The sequence below is a fragment of the Mustela lutreola genome, chromosome 1 (assembly GCF_030435805.1).
Source record: "Mustela lutreola isolate mMusLut2 chromosome 1, mMusLut2.pri, whole genome shotgun sequence".
Lineage (NCBI taxonomy): Eukaryota > Metazoa > Chordata > Mammalia > Carnivora > Mustelidae > Mustela > Mustela lutreola.
The window spans coordinates 8,189,294-8,209,701 of record NC_081290.1 but is presented as its reverse complement, the minus strand read 5'-3'; positions in this window follow the sequence as shown (position 1 = coordinate 8,209,701).

The following is a 20,408-nucleotide window of genomic DNA, read 5'->3' as shown; positions in this document are numbered from 1 at the left end:
GAGGGGGAGAAGAACCTAACAAAAACCAAAGCACAGTTTTGTACATTTTAAATGGTTAGGAAATAAACAGTTCAGTATACAGGACACCTCGGAGGAACACATGCAGCCGTTCGTGGAAGGGAGTGTCGGAGAGTGGATGGTGCGTTATGTCAAGGGATGGAGGAAGCATTGCAGAAACAGGATGGAGAGCTCTACCAGCGGACGTGGATGGGTGCGGCTCATAACGCAAGCGTGAGCCAAGGTGTTCTGTTCGGGATCCCAGCACGCACCTGCCTTCTGAGCAGCTCACGCAGCTCGCTCAGCAGCTCTGTGCCTTCCTTTAGCAGATCTAACAGCTGAAATCATGCATCAGCAAATACAAAATCCTCTGTATGCTCAGAATGTCCCTTTATGTTGGAGTAAATTGATGTTTTCACACATTTTTAAAAAGAGTATATCTATTTATGAGAGAGAGATAGCAAGCAAGAGAGAGCATGAGCAGGAGGGAAAGGGAGCAGCAGGCTCCCCGTTGAGCAGGGACCCACCCCAACTCGGGGCTCGATCTCAGGACCCCGGGTTCACAACCTAGGCTGGCGGCAGACACTCAACCCACAGAACCACCCAGGAGCCTCTAAATTGATGATTTCAAAATAAGCTTTCAAAGTATCACAACATCTGTCTCGCAACATAATTCTCAACTTAATTCTTATTATTAAGCACTTGAAATATCCTGATTATATTAGGCACTAAAGGGGGATTATGGGAACCCTCATTTCTCCCACTAAATTTTAGCAGAAATGCCAAGGACATAATTCCAAATTATTACTGTGGATTCGCGTTTTCTCAGACAAACTTATTATATATAGTGTTTGTTCCTTCCTCTGTTAAGCTATAAATAGATAGAAAACCACCTTACTGTGTTTTCCTTTCTTAATTAACACTAAGATGGTTTTCCTCCAAATATTACTGACTTTCAGTATGAATGCGAAGAGATGCAGGTTTTCTCCTTCCTCATGATTTATTCCCTCCTCCCTTTTTCTCACCTTCTGAGGAAACTGTTGCTTTTGTTCAAAGATCTTTAAATGATGCAGAATGGGGAAAATAGTTTGCCTCCATCAGCCGTCTGTATTGGGCAATATATTATGCCAAACTACAGACCTTCCAGCAACAAGAACTTTCTTAAGAATTAACAAAACCACGGGGTGCCTGGGTGGCTCAGTGGGTTAAAGCCTCTTCCTTAGGCTCAGATTAGGATCTCAGGGTCCTGGGATCGAGCCCCACATTAGGCTCTCGGCTTAGTGGGGAGCCTGCTTCCTCCTCTCTCCCTGCCTGCCTCTCTGACTACTTGTAATCTCTGTCTATCAAATAAATAAATTAATAATAATAATAATAATAATAATAAAAAGAACCGCAAAGAAGGGGCTCTTAAGCCCAAGGAAATCCGTAAGAAAGAAAAGTCACACATGGCATATATTAGAGTACTGCGCTGGAGCCTTCACTGCTCTGGTCCAGGGTCCAGGCCTGGCTGAGTGAGCTGGGCCTTTGCCCAGGAGTGTCTGCAACCTGGGGCTCCAGGCAGGCTGAAGTCCATGTGCTTGAGGGACAGGAGGGCACCCTGTGAGTGAGCAGACCTTCAGATGCTTCTCAAACCTGATCAGAGCGGACTATCTTCCAGTGGTTTGTTTCCATGGCTACGGAGATATATGGCATGAGGTAGCATGTCGGAACAATTCTTGTGTTTGCCTTGCCAGCATCCAAGCTGCTTCTGTGAACAGCACCCCAGTGGCGGTTGGGAGTACTTGGTTTAGCTGTCCTTAGCTCACCCCTGATCCCACGGCCACTCAGAGAATTCCACCACCCCCAATACAATACGAGCTACTCACTGAGAGGCAGGCTTGTGACCTAATCCAGGTCAATGGAAATCAGCCCTGGGGTGTTTTGTTTTGTTTTTAATTTTATTTATTTATTTGACAGACAGAGATCACAAGTGGGCAGAGAGGCAGGCAGAGATAGAGGGGGAAGCAGACTCCCTGCTGAGCAGAGAGCCCGATGTGGGGCTCCATCCCAGGACCTGGGATCGTGACCTGAACAGAAGACATAAGCTTTAACCCACTGAGCCACCCAGGTGCCCCTGTTTGTTTTGTTTTAAGTCATCTTTATATCCAACGTGGACTCCAACTCATGACCCCGAGATCAAGAATCACATGCTCTACCAACAGAAAATAGCCAGGTGCCACAAATCTTGGGTTTTTATTGGAACTCTGTGGTGTCAAGTTCTCTCTTGGCTGATTGTATTGCTAAATTAGCAGAAGAAACAGGGAAGAGATTTCAACCTCTGATCTGAGCCAACTCTGGTCCTGGACTTTTAATTTTTTTTTTTTATTTTATTAAAGAGTTTCTTTTTAAGTAATCTCTGCCCCCAACATGGGGCTCGAGCTTATAACCCTGAGATCAAGAGTCCCATGCTCTACTGATTGAGTGAGCCTGGTGCCGCCCCAAGTCCCTGGGATTTTTAAGATAAACGAGTCAATACATTTCATTGTTAGCTTAAACATTTTATTAGCTTCCAAAATAATCAAATTTACTAAAAATTTATAGTAGAAACTACTGAAGTTTTTGATCCATAGAGGTTTTTGTAAGACATATGTAGTCTCAGGGTGCCTGGGTGGCTCAGTGGGTTAAGCCCCTGCCTTCGGCCAGGGTCATGATCTCAGGGTCCTGGGATCGAGCCCCACATCAGGCTCTGTACTTGGCAGGGAGCCTGCTTCCCCCTCTCTCTCTGCATGCTGCTCTGCCTACTTGTGATCTCTTTCCCTCTGTCAAATAAATAAATAAAATCTAAAAAAAAAAAAAAAACCAGAAAACATATGTAGTTTCATTTTTCCATGCAGACCCAGTCACTTTTTTTTTTTTTTTTTGAAGCTTATTTAAAATTTTCAGTAATCTCTACACCCAATGTTGGGTTCAAACTCATGACCCCAAGATCAAGAGTTGCATGCTCTTCTGACTGAACCTGCCAGGAGTCCAACAACCTACTCCTTTTTAAAATGAAAGCTTGAAAACTAAAAAGCTTGCACAAGCAATCAGTGAACAGAAAAATATGCCACTTTTTTTTTTTTTTTTTCAAAGCTTGGAAGGATCTGGATATTAACATGGTAGCTAGTAAGCCACATGACTGTGCTAGAAAGCATGCTTTCTAGACCTATCCGTCCAGGAGTCTGTACAGAAGATTTTTTTTTTTAAATTAATTTGTAACCTAATACACTAGTGGCAACTTTAAACTTTTGATTACATAAACCGCCGGTTTCAGACTTACTGAAGTCTTGACCAGACTTACTCTATACCAGACGTTTTTCTTATTAAATGTACAGAGCTCTGCTGTTCTGCAGTAAATTCCCAGATAGTGCAAACTTTTTTTAAACATCTTCTTTCTTTACATCAAACAAGAAGTTTAACTCCTATGCTAATAGAGGATTATTCACGATGAGAAAAATTCAGACCAACCTGCAATCATGAGGCGTGCTGAAAAAGAGTAATCGGCTGTTAGGCCTCTTGCACTGAACTTGGAAGTGAGGCAGACCTCAACCACAAGTGGCGAACCAGCGGTGGCAAGCTGCCGCAGCAGATCCACACATTTTTAACAGTTACTTAGATGCTTCATGCAAGGTCAGTTGTATTGCTGTGGAGCTGCAACTGTTCCAAAATATTGGTGTTTCTTTGGTTAGAAAACCCAAAGATAGAAATACACAAAATCGTCTGTCCGACTGTGTACTTCAGAACTATCCTGCACATTTGAAAACTGCCCTCTGTCTTTTTGCAACTCCCAAGAAAAACGTCTTAACCAGGGAGAATAGAAAACCCAATCAAGATGATCAAATTATAATTGCTTAAAGTTTCCTTTCGAAGTCAATTCCAGAATCACCTTGGATAATCAACTGGATGTCCCCGAAGGAAAATTTATGGAGCCCTGCCTGGCTCCTGCAACCACAGGCTGAAGCTGAGCTGGAGAAGCTGCCTTTATAAAGCAACTCACATTTTAATAATCACAAATGATTGCAAGATTGAACTCGATCCGGTTTTGCTTAATTTTAAAATTGGATGACAGCAGAGAATTAAACTGCTGTAAAATGTGTGTTGTTACTAAATTTGTGGATGATGTTCGTAAATAAATAAATTGTGAACTGCTTCATGGTAAAACAACTGAAGACGTTTTAAAGAGAGTTTTGGTATTCTTGGTTTATACTGGGGGAAAAAAGTACAATGTTTACATCTATGTGTCAAATTTATGACACACAATTTTTTTTTTTTAATTTTATATACTTATTTGACAGAGAGATAGCAAGAGAAGGAACACAAGCAGGGGGAGTGGGAGAGGGAGCAGCAGGCCTCCCACTGAGCAGGGAGCCTGATGTGGGCCTCAGTCCCAGGACCCTGGGATCATGACCTGAGCGAAACGCAGATGCTTAGCAACAGAGTCACCCAGGCACCCCACGACACACAATTTCTGATGGAAGGGTCCACGTCAGAGCTGTTGTGCACTGTAGCTGGACTCTCTGTCTTAAAGAGTTTGTTCTATGCTTCTCTCTGTATATCTATTAGGATCATATAAATATTCACATTTATTAAAACTAAACAAAATAGAAATGACAGTTGTTTAATGTTTTTGTTTTAGATTAATGCGTAACACAATACAAATTAAGAAGCAATAAAATAAAATAAAAAGGTTTTGAAAACTTGTTCTTTTTTTTTTTTAGGATTCTATTTATTCATTGAGAAAGAGAGAAAGAAATTGCAAGAGATAGAGCACAAGTTGGGGGTGAGGGCGAAGCAGGCTCCCTGCTGAGCCGAAAGCCCCATGTTGGACCCCATCCCAGGACCCTGGGATCATGACCTGAGTTGAAGGCAGCCACTTAACTGACTGAGCCACCCAGGCACCCCTGAAAACTTGTTCTACTCATATGTTGGTATAGAGGATCACAGGTTCTTGTCTGTTTTCAAAACTAAAATTGAATAATTGTTTTCTATATTAAAAATAATGATTAAAAAGTCATATTGATTAAATATAATAATGATTAAAAAGTATATTGCATTATATTGCAATAATGAATTTTTTAAAGCAAAAAGGGAAAATGAATTTGTGGATTATCTTAATAACATTAGGTTTAAGAGCTGGGTAATTTAACAAACAATAATTTTAAGACTTCAATCAACTAATATAAGTGCTTTCATGAATAATAAATTTGATTGTGCGTAATTTCAGCCAGTTATGGGTTAATTTCTGCTAGTGATAATCTAGTAATCTAATTACCTAAATTCAAGTAAATTTTAAATTCTATTAATTTGCTTATTTTTTTAACCTAATCCATCAGCAGACTATAAGAAATCACGTTATATTAGGGTTCATTCATTATCAAAATCCCTATGGTTCAGACATTCTTCTTTTTATTCATTTACATTTTAATCACCTCTCTGGTGACATTTCTCCCTGAAAATTGTTCTTGGTATTTTCCTAATTTAATTGTTCAGATCTATTGTATAGTGTATGAATTTTAAACTGCAGGATGATATATTTTGGTTTTGTTTTGTTAGCATTTTTTTTTCTTTTTCAAGTTTTTATTTAAATTCCAGTTAGTTATCATATGGTGTAATATTAATTTCAGATATACAGTATAGTGATTCGATACATACATACAACACCCAGTGCTCGTCACAGTTAAGTGTGCTCCTTAATCACCATCACCCATTTAACCCATTCCCCTCCAGCCTACATTCTCTCTAGAAACACTGTTTGTTCTCTATAGTTAAGAGTCTGTTTTAGGGTTTACCTCTCACTATTTTTTCCCTCCCATGTTCATCTGTTTTGTTTCTTAAATTCCACACATGAGCAAAATTGTATGGTATTTATCTTTCTCTGATTGACTTATTTTCCTTAGCATAATACTCTCTAGCTCCATCCACGTCATTGCAAATGACAAGATTTCAGTCTTTTAAATGGCTGAGTAATATTCCATTATATATATAAATATATATATACACACATATATTTGTATATATACACCAATTTTTTATATATGCACATCTTTTCTTAAAAAGATGTTATTTATATATTTATATATTTATTTATTCATGAGAGACAGAGAGAGAGAGAGAGAGAGAGAGAGAGAGGCAGAATTAGAGGGAGAAGCAGGCTCCCTCCATCCCAGGACCCTGGGATCATGACCTGAGCTCAAGGCAGACACTTAATTGACTGAGCTACCCAGGTGCCCTATACATCTTTATGCATTCATCAGTTGATGGACTTTTGGGCTTTTTCCATAGTTTGGCTATTGTTAATAATGCCATTATAAACATCAGAGTGCATGTGTCTCTTCAAATCGGTATTTTTATATCAAAATTTACTGTGCCTAGGAATCATGTGGAAGGGATATTAGCTAGAAAGCAGATTTTTGGACTCCAACACAGATCAAGAGAATCAGAATTTCAGGAGACAGTTCCTAGGAATTGATATTTTTAAAGGTACTCTGTATCCACCTCCCCACTCCCAATTAGTCATAGAAACACACCATTGGAGATCTTGGATAGCAAAGATGAAAAGCAAGCAATACAGTCATTTTCTTTGCAAGGAGAATATTGCTTCTAGCTCTGTCATTGTTTTCTTTATGTTTTTAAAAGATAGGAAAAAATAATCTGAAATATTAGCCCTGGAGATTTTCAAACAGATTGCTCTTAAAACCTCCTGTTCAAAGTATGTGCATACAGATGTTTATGCAAAATTTAGCCTCAAGACTTTTCTTGGTATCAGAATTATGTGATTACATTTGTTCTGGCTTGTTAAGCAGAAGCATGAATAAAAGAGGAAATAAATCTCAATGTAGTTAAAATTACGTGTCATGGCTTTTCCTATGTGTCATCCAAGTAACATTTTTCATATGCTAATTCTTATTGATGTGGGCCTGTCAGACAAAATGAAATTTGATTAGTGTCACCTTCACTACAATAAATAAGGGGAATTTTTTTTCTTTTTAGAATAGGTCTGAAAATGTTCTGACATGTAAATTGGTACTGAATCTTGTTGGGTTGGCCCTGGGAATGTTCTACACTTTCTGTTGTCTTGAACTGCTACCTTTCAGCACATTGATTTGGGTAATTTACCTCTCATTGGCTATTATGTAATGCATGCAATATCTTTTCAAAAGTAAGATGGCCTTTCAACTATCAGTCCTGTTTTGAAGTACTTTGAAAACTCTGAAGTATAAAGTGAAACAGGCTGACCTTCAATAATCTCACTTCGGTGAGAGTGCTTTTACCATTAATACAACTCTGTCACAGCAAAACTATGCGTTATAGATCTGCCGTATTCCTCACATAGCACAGCTGCCAGACCTAATGCCATCACAGGAGTTCAAAACATAACTTTGTAAAGTTCTTTTTCTTTGCTTTCTGCTATCATCACAATTGCATTATTTTTATGCTTATATCTTAACCTGGGAAAATGATTTTAGTGTCAGAAAGTGCTGTTGCATGACTGAACTCAGAAGAAAGAAAGGGATCTCATTATATATCAAAAAGAGAGTGGTCCCAGAGTCATAGAGAAGTTGAAGCTATACAGGAAGAAAAGGATAAGTGGTTGGAATTTGTAATAGATATATGTCTTTGGGCTGAGGGTGTTAAGATCTTCTGAGCAAATGCTTGGAGATCTGAGCTAGAAAACCTTTGCTCTGTTTATGTACAAGGACTAGAAAAGTTATATTAGTCAAGATCTCAGTCACTGGAATAATGCCCAACCTAGGCTATGAGTAGAAACAGAATCAATTTCAAGAAAGCAGAGCTTGAAGGATATGGAGCCTGAAATCACAGTACTTATGCAGTATGGGAATCCCAAGTTGAAAAATGGAATGTAAGACAAAAAAGAGAAAGATTCAAAACCTATGATCCTTATTACACAAGCAGAGTTCATCATAATGCTTTATAGTGAGGTCTCCGTAGCCAATGGTATATGATGGTGTTCCAGAGAAGATAGTTCCCACTTAAGATGACCTCATGAACAAAAATTATAAAACACATGAAGAATATCAGGGATGAGCGTCCACTGACCCAAGAAATGTGAAATTAACACCCAAGTAATTTGAAGACATGTGATCCAAAATGCTTTTTAAAAAGGGTAGCTGAAATTGTTCCAAGGGAGAAAGGAACTGATAAAATAAAGCAGAGAATGGAAAAATAGACAAGAGAAAATCTTAAATACAATCTTTGGAATTAAATAAAATCCTGCGTCTAGATTAATCAGTAATTTAGGCACAACAAATAGAATCTGCAAAAGGGAGGCAAGATCTGAAGAAATCACCTAGAATGTAGCACCGGGAAATAAAGAGGTGCAAGGCATGAAAACTTCCACAGTGAGTCTAATAAGAGTTCCAGAAAGAATGAATAGCTCAGAGGGAGCATTCAAGGAATGATGGCTAGCGGCTTTCAGCATCAAAGCAGGACATGAACTTTTACTGTGGAGACGTACGCCTGCTCTTGAGATAAGTGAGTAAAAACAAGTCCACACCTAAACAAATTACAATCACACTACAAAACATGAAAGACTCAAAACTCTTAAAACTTGCCACAAAAGGAAGATAGATTGCCTGAAAAAGTCAATCAGAATAGCAGCAAATTTCCCATCAGAGGAGTAGATTATTATACAGTGGAATGAAATGAAATGAAATATTAAAAATATTTAGGTAGAATCGATGCTACCATGGAACTCTACCTCATTTAATAGTAAGAACAAAATAAAGACATTCAGCCACAAAAGACGTTGATGCTTTCTACAAAGTGTACTCAAACCACTTAGATGTAATTGAGATGACAAAAATCCAGTGAAATCTGACATAATGGGTCTATTTTATACCTGTTTTCTGTGACAAAGTGAATAGTTTACTAGAGCAAACATTTAAACATATGGTGTTTTGTTTTTATTTATATCATTTATTTATTTATTTAAAATTTTTTATTTATTTGACACAGAGAGAAACACACACACAATGAGAGAGAAAATACAAGCAGGGTGAGTGGGAGAGAGAGTAGTCTTCCCTCTGAGCAAGGACCCTGATGGGGGCTCGCTGAGGACCCTGAGATCATGACCTGAGCCAAAGGCAGATGCTTTAAAACTGAGCCACCCAGGTACCCCAAAAATGGTGTTTTAAAACAAACATTTGGGGTCTCCATGTTACAAGGTAAGAAAACCATACTATATACACTATTTTTTTTTTTTTTTATCTAATGTATCTTTGCAGATTTTTTTTCATGAAAGCACATCCAAGGCTGCATCATTTATTGGAGAGTTTTACACTGTTAATCAACTGGTCTCCACTGGATGGTCGTTTACATTGCCTCTAGTGTCATCACAGCAAATAGGCCTGCAGGGACTATCCGTGCACATACATCACATTGCAGAAGTGGAAACATATGGAAGATATGGAAAGATGAGCTTCCAGAAATCAGATAGCTGGTTCTTAAGTTGGGGTTGCTAGTTCAGACCTACCTCTTCCTGTATTTAAAAGATATTAGTATTTCCATTTCTTTATCAACCCAAGGGCAGATGAATAAGTCAGAAATAAGGCACCATTTATAGAAAGAATTTACCCCTTTTCTTTTGACATGTCTTGCAAATATTTGTTGTTTGTCTTTAAATTTTTTTATTGTGCTTTTTGATACCTGTAACATTACATGTAATTGAATTTATCCAACTTTTATTTTATGATTTCTGTTTCTTTTTCCACACTTGAGGAAACTTTCATTTGAGGTTATGGAAAAAAAAAATTAAAATTAAAGAAAGAAAGAGAAAGAAAAGAAGAAGAAAAAAGAAAACAAGAAGAGGAAAGAGAAGGAAACGAAAGAAAAACAAGAAGAGAAAGAAAAAAGAAAAGAGAAAAGAAAAGAAAAAGAAAAGAGAAGAGAAGAGGAAAAAGAAAAGAAAAGAAAAGAGAAAAGAAAAGAAAGCACACTTTTCTGGTGCTCCCTAACACTTTTATGGCTTAAAACGTAATACCTCTAAAACTTGGTTTAGTGCAAGGAGGAAGTAAATAAAGTCATTTGTTATTTAAATGCCTTTCAGAATTTCCCAATAATTCTTGAGTAATTTCTGTTTTTATGCACTGCTCTGCAATGTTACCTTAATATTCTATATTACTCCCATAGTGCTTTCTGTCTTTGGATTCTGTTTCATGTCATTGATTTACCTAGTCTATTTTAAAAATTGTATTGTTATTTTCTTGCAATTGTATCAAATGCAGAGCCTTATTTTAGAAAGAATGTACATTGTTGTGATGTTGAGTGTTTCTGTCCAAGACTAGGCTACATCTTTCAATTGATTCAAGTCTTCTGTTATATCAAACAATAACATTTTAATATTTTGTTCACAGAGCTATTGCACATTTCTTATGAAAGTTACTCATAAATACTAAAAATCATATTGGTATTCTTATACGTCCAATCTTCTTCCATTTTATATTCTAACTGGCTGTTGATTCTATATAGAAAGGCCATCAAATTTTATAAATTGAATTCATTTTAGCTGTCTTATTGAAATCTCTTTGATTGTAATAGTTTGAGATAATTCTCTTGTTTTTTAAAGATAGAAAATCATTTCTTCTATTAATGATAAATTTGTCTCCCACTATACAAATATTTTGCCTCTTATTTCTTTCTCTCATCTAATGCTGATAATTATACTAGCTAATAATAATGTCTCATTTAACACTTTAGTATAAATATATCTAGTAGTTTCTGTTAACATAATATAGACTCTTGAGTTCATCTAATGTATTATTAAGACATCTTTTCATTTGTGTTTTACTGAAAGTATTTTTTTTAAAGTGGATATTGCATTTTATCAAAAGAATTTTTAACATCTATGGAGATTATTATGATTTTGTCCTTGTATTAATATTTTGAATTAAATTAGTAAATTTCCTCTTTGCACTGTTAACATGGATCATACCCGCTCTTCTTATATCACTCTTTTAATGTGCTGCTAAATTTTTTTCTGTTTTTTTTCAAGATTTCTGTATCAAAATTTATATGTGAAATTGGTCTAAAGTCTCATTTGTGCTGTTGTTGTTGTATTTAGAATGCCAATATTATGAAGACTTAATACTGTAGTATGATAATAAAAAACATGAGCTCTGGAGCCAGACTAGCGAGGTTCAAATACCAGCTCTGCTATAAGTCATTGTAGGACTTTGGGCCAATTATTTAACCTCTCTGAGTATCAGTTTCCTTGACTGTAAAATAGAAGACCAGGTTTATTCTGGTTCTTTCTTACTACTAGCATGTAACTCTTCAAGTACCCAGTGAAAGGCTGGACAATTGGTAACAAGGAAACTCCTTTTTGTTCTAAAGTCTAATTTTTGTCCCCATTCTCATAAGTGTGTCAATAGCCCCTTCAGGTTTTCAGTCCCTCATCCTCTATTCTCTGTGCTGGGGGGATCCTCTTGAGGAAGAGCCATCCACAGGGGGGCTCACCACCCTCTCCCCAGATACGGATTCTTCCGTTTCTTACTGCTTGGTCCACTGTCTGATGCCTTCAGATCAATGTCTTCTTTCATTTTGCTTCAGTTTTTCTAGCTATTCTCAGTGGAGAGGTTAATTCAAAATACTGTAGTCTCTCCACTTTCTATCATTACTGCAAAATTGAAACTAAGATTTTCTGCCCCGTAATTTTGCTTATATACAGGATTTCACTAGTGTTTCTCAAGTCTGTTCTCTATGCGACCTATGTGTTTTAAGTATATTGTCTTTTTTTGCGATTTTGAAAAGGTGTCCATTTATACCAAAGTTTACTTTCCTTCCATATTTTCCTTAGGTGCTGACAATGTGCCTCCAGTCATTCTGTTGTCTCATCACAGGTCTTAAGGTCTTCCGTGTTATCTGCATGAACTTTGATTATTACTTTGAGCCATGCAAGTTGATGGCAAGGTATTGTCATGGTTTTTATCTGCTCAGTGGAAATATTTTCCTTATGAATGTTCTAAACCTGTATTTTTTTTCTCTTTCCCTTTCTGCCTTTTTTCCCTATCATAGCTTATAAACTGTTTTTAATAACAATATACTCAGTTAGACAATAAAATAAATATGTACAACATAAATATGGTTTTAATCACAATGTACATAATGAGCAGTAAGGGAATAAGAAACTTGGAGGTCAAAGGCAAGACTCTGATGTTTTTTACTGCCAGCTTCAAACGCTGTTTCCTGTGTTTTAGTTGTTACAGTGGTAGTGGTGGTGTTTTCTATAAAATAACAATCAATTAAAAAAAGTATAACTCTACCTTCCTCCTAGGGGTTTGTAAGAATCAAATCTATGTTAGTTTGCTAGGGTTACTGTAAAAAAAAAAAAAAAAAAAAAATCACCACAGAGGGGGCGCCTGGGTGGCTCAGTGGGTTAAGCCTCTGCCTGCTGCTCAGGTCATGATCCCAGGGTCCTGGGATGGAGCCCCACATGGGTCTCTCTGCCCAGTGGGGGGCCTGCTTCCCCCTCTCTCTCTGCCTCTCTCTCTGCCTGTCTCTCTGCCTACTTGTGATCTCTCTCTCTGTCAAATAAATAAATAAAATCTTAAAAAAAATAGTACCACAGAGTAGGTAGGTTGAAGAGCAGAGATTTACTTTCTCATAGTTTTGGAGGCTGAGATCTCTAAGATCAAGGTATTGGCAGCTTTGGTCTCCTCTGAGGTCTGTCTCCTGGGCTTGCCTTCCTGCCCTGGCCTCACATTTTCTTTGCTCTGTGCTCTGATACCTCTCTGTGTGCAAGTTTCCTCTTCCTAGAAAGACTCCAACCAGATTGGATTAGGGCCCACCTGAAAGGCCTCAACTTAGTTATCTCTTTAAAGACTCTGTTTCCAAATACAGTTGCATTCTGGGGGCCTGAGGATTAGGATGTCAACATATGAATTTTGGAAGGAGAAAATTCAGCTCAGGACACAAATCATTGCCCATTCTCTTTCAGATGGTATTGTTTTTATCTTGATAGTGCAAATTTGTTCTCAAACTAATGAAACCAACACAATTAGTTGATCCAGCAGAGATAATAAAGGTAGGAAAAAATAACGAACTTGTAAATATAAGTAATTGTTTGTAAAATGTGTTATAGTTTAATTATAACATTATTATATTACATGTTATAGTTTAAGTTACGTAAAGTCCTGTGGTCTATGGCTAAGGTTTAAGTGAATAAATAATGTAAGGAGTATTTGCAGTCGACATTAGTTAATCTGCAGTTTTGTAGATGACTACAGAATTTATAGATGCTGGAATCTTTCAGGTTGCCTACAATGTTGCTATTGTTTAGGATGGGTGTTTATAATTTCTATAACTTTAGATGAATAACATTGTGCTTTCACGGATTCTCTACTCTGGATTTTATTGTATTTAATAACTTCATATGTCCTTGAATGAAATAAATATGCAGCTATTTCAAGCTTGTTATAATGGTTATGCTTTCTGAAAAATAATTCTAAGGAAAAAATGAAGCTTCAGCTTACAAAGTTTATATTATAGCATATACAATATTAAATTGACTTCAATTAACAACCAAAACGAAGATAGATGTCACACTTAATAGGTAAACTAAAACAAGAGAAATAAATCATTAAAATTAATTCTTTCTTTTTGTCCTTTATGCTTACATGTGTAGGGCAATATAAACAGCTGAATGTAAAATTTTCTCACATCTTGTTCCTGATGGTAAATATACTCTTATTTTCGTTACTTATTTCCCCAAAGTTTAGACATTCAAAAAAATGTCCTATTGTTAACCTTCTTCTATAAAAGGAAAAGATCTTCCCACTCTAAATTTTGAAGAGTCATTGTTTATAATTAAGTATCCTTCTGATATCCAACAACTACGCATATATGAAAACATTGCTTAAACTGTTACAGCATTGCAACATTCTCCACAATGAGGAAGTTTATATCTACTAAAGTTTTGTTTATTTTGGAATAAAATTAAAGGGTCCTTTCTGACATTTTGGCATATATTGTTTATCTATGACCTTCATCATAGACAAGAGTTGTTTCTTGGTTACCGTGTGTGTGTGTGTGTGTGTGTGTGTGTGTGTGGTGTGTGTAGGGGGAATTGACATATTTCTTAAATAACTTACATGGGCCAGGAATTCTTCTGAATGTAAGAAATTATTTCAACCTCAAAAGTATCCTACGATACATATTGTGTTAGCTCCATTCTATAGATAAAACTGATTTGAGTTTGTTAAACAACTTGATGCTAAGATGTGTAGGAGCTGGAGTTTAAGAATGAAGTTTTTAAAAAAAGCAAAAAATCATCATTAGCAGAGTCAATACCCTCAAGAAGTTATCTGATCCATTTTATTGTCTATTGACAAAAATTGCCCTCCACCCGTAGATGGCAGTCTGCCTCTGCAACCCCAGCTGCATCTTCAAATACAACATTGCACTAGTCCTTTGTGATCTAGTCCAGTCCCTATACTTGTCAGCCAGAGGACTTCCCGGAAACATCTTCACCTTTGAGAAAATCCCTATTTGTCTCATTTCAGGGAAGAGACAGTCTGTCCACCACCACTCAAAACTTAAAGATTTTCTTTCCTTGCAGCACACTCCATTCCTGTGGCTGTTTTTGGTTTTCTGCTTAGCCCAGAAATTCCAACACAGACACAGATCTGAGTCTGTTCCTGGGTTACACCATGGCTTCCCAGGGTGATCCTGCCACCAAATCACAGTTCTGTAATCTCTCCAAGTCCATTTGGTACTTATATGAACAGGCTAACTGCTAGCTTTAATCCATGTTTTTATTTCAAATGGGAATGACTCTCAGTTGGGCCAGATCTCTTGGGGCTTACTCAGTGTGTCTTCAATACCTATATGACTTTTCAAACAAGGAGATGATCAGGAATAATAGAATGAGTTTAAATACATAAAAATTTCCTCAAATAGATAAATAAAAGAAATCCAAAGCATTTTACCTGTGGTTTTTTTTACCAGTATATTCCTATAACTGTATCTATGACATAATTATTGTTTATTTTTACATGATGTAAATAATAGAAGTTATTACATGGTATCTTTGCATGTCAAACATTGTCTTTGTTTCTGGGTACAAACTATAAGTTCATAGGCACTTCTTCTCTGGAAGTTGTCTTTATCTGATCTCTGATGTACTAAAGATTTTGCCACATAATTAAAATCGCAGGTTCCATGTGGGATGGGAAAGGGCCAAGGGTAAAATAATAAGTTCACAGATAGAAGATGAATACACATAGTCTTCTGATAGTCAATGGCAAAATCGTTGTGTCTCAGATTATTTTAATGGTTTTTTTTACAAATTGGAAAATGTATGAATAGAGCTTATTTGAGGACTGCTATTAAGAATGAGATTAATCTATTTCAAGTAAGAATGTAATTTATGACTAACATCTTCACTACTTAAAAAATGATTTGATGGTTATCTGGTTCCAGCTCCAGCATGTTAAAAGCTTAGAAGGTAACACTTACGACCTACAATAAGAAAAAGTTGAACAAACTAAAAATAAACAAATTTTCTTGGGTCTCTCAGAGAACTAAGGTCCCAGGACACACTGCTACCCCCAAATCTAAGAAGACAGATGGGGAGAGAGATGGGATCTGCTGCTTCTATCTGAAGCGGAAGCCCTCGGAGCCGTACACTACTAGGTAATTTTGATGAACAGGTAATTCATCAAGTGTTACTAGTAAATAGATGGTAATTTTGATGACTCATTAGAGGCTGATTATGGGATACTGTGGAAGTGAGAAAAGTTTAAGGGCTGTAGTGTTGGTGGGGGGCGCAGGTAGGAGGCTCTGTCCTTTAATGGGTTTTAGCTTCAGAAGCCATAACTCTTCCTTGGTGAAAAGGTAAGAAAGAGACCCTCCTGGCTCTGACTGAGGACAGAAATACACGCAGAGCATTCTCCATAACAAATGCCTATTTTCCACAGGAAATACTTCCCCAGAGCCTTATCCCACCTGGGGCAAGAGCATTTATACCACTCCAGTTCTCTCTAGTCTTCTTAACTCATCTAACGGAGGAAAAAACAAGCTAAGGAATACTTGTCAAGTTCACAACCCAGAGACAAAGACTCATGAAAAAGTAGATCTCATCATAGGATTATAGAACTTTTCTCTTCCCACACACCTTATAGCAATGCGATGGGATTCCAGTATTAAAGAGTGGATTATAGCAGAAAGAGCTGCAAGATATGCAGACTTTCTTTGAGGAGGAATACTTAGGGAAGCCTAAAGCAATGAGGGAACACACACACACACACACACACACACACACACACACACAAAGACTCTAGAGGAATTTTTAAGCCTCCACACCTACAACTGCAACAAAGATTACATACAGCCCAACTCCTAGCCAAATTACCGTAAAACCTCACATGGAAGTTTATTTACCTCAGTTTCTATAACCCGATACATAATGTCCAGCTTCCAGCAGAAAATTACAAGGTATGATAAAAGGCAAGAAAAAACACGAACAAAGCAAGTGACAGAAAAATAGTAGAAGCCTAGAATGGAAACAAGGAACAAATACAATGGGTGGAAAACAGCTACAAGCATGGTCGATATTAAACCAACTACATAAAAAATCAATTTAAATGAGAATTGTCTAAATACAGCAATTAAAAGACAGATTGTTAGGGACCCAACTACACAGCATCTATAAAAAATTCTTTTTTTTAAGAAACTAATTTTAAATACAAAGACTCAGAAAAGTTAGAAGTTTAGGGATGGTGAAGGACATACCACGTTGACACTAATGAAAAATAGCTGGAAGAGACAAACTGATGTCAGAAAAGGCAGACTTCAGAATAGGGAAAATTACCAGGGATAAAAAGAGCATTAGTTAATGATATAGGGTTCCATTCTCCAAGAAGGCAAAACAATCCTAAATATGTATGCATCTAAAAACAGAGTATTAAAAATGCAAGCCAAAATTGATAGAAGAAATAGACAAGAGAAATAGAAAAACTCATTATGATAGTTGGAGACTTCAGCACCTCTCTTCCAGTAGTTAATAGGTCAAGCAGGTAGAAAAATACAGTTGACATGAAGAAAATATCAATCAACATGACCTAATGACATTTATAGAATACTTCACCCAACAGAACCAGAGAGCACATTATTCTAAAGCTCACATGGAGCATTCATGGAGATAGACCCCATACTGGGCCATATAACATAACTCAACAAACTTCGAAGTATAGTAATCATATAAAGAATGATTTCAGAGCAGAGTGGAATTAAACTTCAAGTAAGTAACAGAAAAATAGCTGGGAAATCCTCGATATTTTATAAGTAAATAACACGCTTCTAAATGATACAAAAGTCAAAGAGGTCTCAAGTGAACATAAAAACATTTTGAAATAGCGAAAATAAAAATACAACTTACTAAAATTGATAGGTTACGTGCTTCTTCAGGGAGCCGGGAAGTTCTGTGGATTTTGGATGGGCTCCCTTGTGAGTCGGAAATCTGCCTGGAGGAGGGTTGATCTTTACGGGTTTCGGCTCAGCAAGGGACTTGGGTCTTTGTTCTGCATGTCCCTCATCCTACTCTGGGGACCAGTGGCTCGACCAACCGTGGGTTTCCATGGTAACGGCAGAGGTGCAAGAAGGAAAGGACATCCATGCACATGCTTCCCAAGCCTCAGCTTGCCCCAGTTCTGCTCACTTCCCATTTGTCCCAGTAAGTCACGTGGCTGAAAGTAGACTCAAGAGGTAGGGAAGTACCTTCTACATATGAAAGTGGGAGTAAGGGAATGAATATTTTTGATCAATAATCTATTACAATAATGGTTAGCTTCAAAGCATTGAAGATTGAATGAGATATTAATTGATGTCAATTATATAAGCTCTTAGCATTGTGGCTGCCACAGTAAACCTACCATATTTTTAAGCTATTATTGTGTTAGGTTCCAGAAATAAGACAGACGTCATCCTTGTTCCTATAGTTCTTATTAGAATAATAAATAATGACTATGAAATTACATGAGGTGCCAGGTGCTGAGGGCAAGGTTTTGGGGCACATGCTCCAGAGAAGAGTCCATCTTGCATGCACTGGGTTGGTACTGAAAATAAAGAGTCAGACTTAAGTTATGAAACAATCGAATGCCGTGGGTTTACCATATCACATTAGCCTTTTATCCAATCTCAGTCATTTTAAAAACAATGAAAACCTTCTATAGTTTATAGTTTCCAAAATGCTAAATTCCAAGTGGCAAAACTTTGCTGAACTCTTACAAGAAGCCAGGCACCGTTCTAAACACTTCAGGCTTATTGAAGACCCACAAGATCTTAAAAACACAGTAATACTATTATTCCTACAGGAAAAACTGAAGCACAAAAAAAGTTAAGTGACAAAGTCACACTATTGGTAAATGGAGTAGCAGGATTTCAACCCAAGAACTCTGGCTCCAAGTCCATGCTTTTAAGCCTCCCCCTCTTTCATGCTTTCACAGGTGTCATTCCATTTAATGCCCAACCCTTTCACTCACCTGAAGGACATTGACAGGGCACTGATTATGCTCCCAGGCACAGAGCCAGGTGCTGCAGGATATGAAAAAAGTGCGAAATATGGAGCCTGCTTCACCCTCCGGCAAAGCAGAGACACTTTAAAAGTGTTCCTCAGGCTTTTCTAGTGTGGCCTGGAGAAATTCAGTCCCCTCCCCATGTCCTTCTCTGACCTACAGAAGAGGAGATTCTTTTGGGCGTTCTGTTCACCAGAGTTCTCCAGATGGTCAGTAAGGTTCTAGGTGCAACAAACCTCCATTCCTGAGGATCTAGACTTCACTGGAAGAAAGCTCTTCCTTGTTTTCTTTTACTCAGGCTGAAAAGCAAGGAGAAATGTCTTTTCCCTCAATAGCATTATAATCTGTTGTTAGGTCACAAAGGAACTGCGTCCCTATACCCTCAGTTTTCTACAAAACCGGATATTATAGCTTTGTGGTTGACTTACTCACAATTCCTGCACTTTCTGTTTCGCCTCTGAAACCCTTCTAGAAAACATTAGGAGTTTTCTGCCTTCTATGCTCTCAGTAGTCTTTCACTCACAACCACTAAGTTCTTTCCCACTTCAAGCAAATGACACCCAACAATCATCTCCTCTGAATGGCCCTCTTCATTACCTGATACATGGCTTGGAGTGGGAGAACGGGGTGGCTCAGCTCTGCATGCTCCTGAGGGTTTCATTGGGAGATAGTTATTCACCTCAAACCGTCTGCTCCCTTGGGCCTCTCAATTCTCCAGCTCCTCTAATTTTCATGCCAATATAGACCCTCAAATCTCAGATCTAAGTATTTTCTCACCAAAGCCTGAGTTATGGGGAGGTGAAGTGTCTGCATACATGTTAATCCTCTACTCGTGGAGGTCGAGCATAAGTTGAGGAGATGTCTTTCTTGTAGGAGGAATGACCCAGTGGGGCTCTAGTACTGCTTTCAACCAAAAGGCATATTAACCCAAGGCAGCCTTCCGCCCTGTCGTCGAAAGTTAAAGCTAAACCAGGGTTAAGTGCAAGCCAAGGAACAAGATGGCTGAGACCAAAGGGTGGGATAGGCCCCCAAATGGGAGGAGGAACCGCAAAGGGATTGGCCAGAAGAGGACCAAGGAGAGGGAGAACAGGAGGAATGTTCTGATCAGGTTCTGACCCTGATCAGCAGGAGAGCCTGTGCCTGGGCAGGAGGGGGGAGGACGACTGAGGGAACCACACACCAGTAGACTGGTCTTGGGAAGCAAAGGGACTACAAGGTAAGGCCAGGAATTTTAGATCTAACAAACCTAGCATGACCACCACTGCATGACCTTGGAGGTGTTATCTGAGTCGCAGTAAATTGGTGATTATTACATCTACTCAGTAAGATGTTGTGGGATTAAAAGACAGACTATTATACTATTCATACATAGTGAATATTCAATCAATACAAGATCTCTCCCTTCTTTGGCTTCCTATGCCTCTCCTCCCCCAACTCTATCCCAATCTTGATTCATCTTTATAAACTGGTTTTGTTTCCCTGTTCCAAAGACATGTGATTTTAGGAAGTTCTAATAACCAGTCTAAGTTCTTTCCAATTAGTTTAAAACTGTGGAATGTCACTTTTATGCTTAAAATGTCACATACTTCTCTGGAAACAATCTCTTTCCATTTTTTGATGAACTGATAATGTCTAAAGAAATATTTGAATTTTCCTATTAACTGAAATGAAAATGCTCTATTTTTCGCCAAAAGCATGAAGAATAAAGCAATCATTAAACAATCCTAACCTTTAAAGAATACATATAGTCACTTATCAGAAACAAAAACAGTGGCCGCCCAAAATTCAGCAGTGAATTTTGAGCAAAGGGATTAAAATCCATGTAAATTATCTAACCGGATTAACACAAGTTTATAACATAAA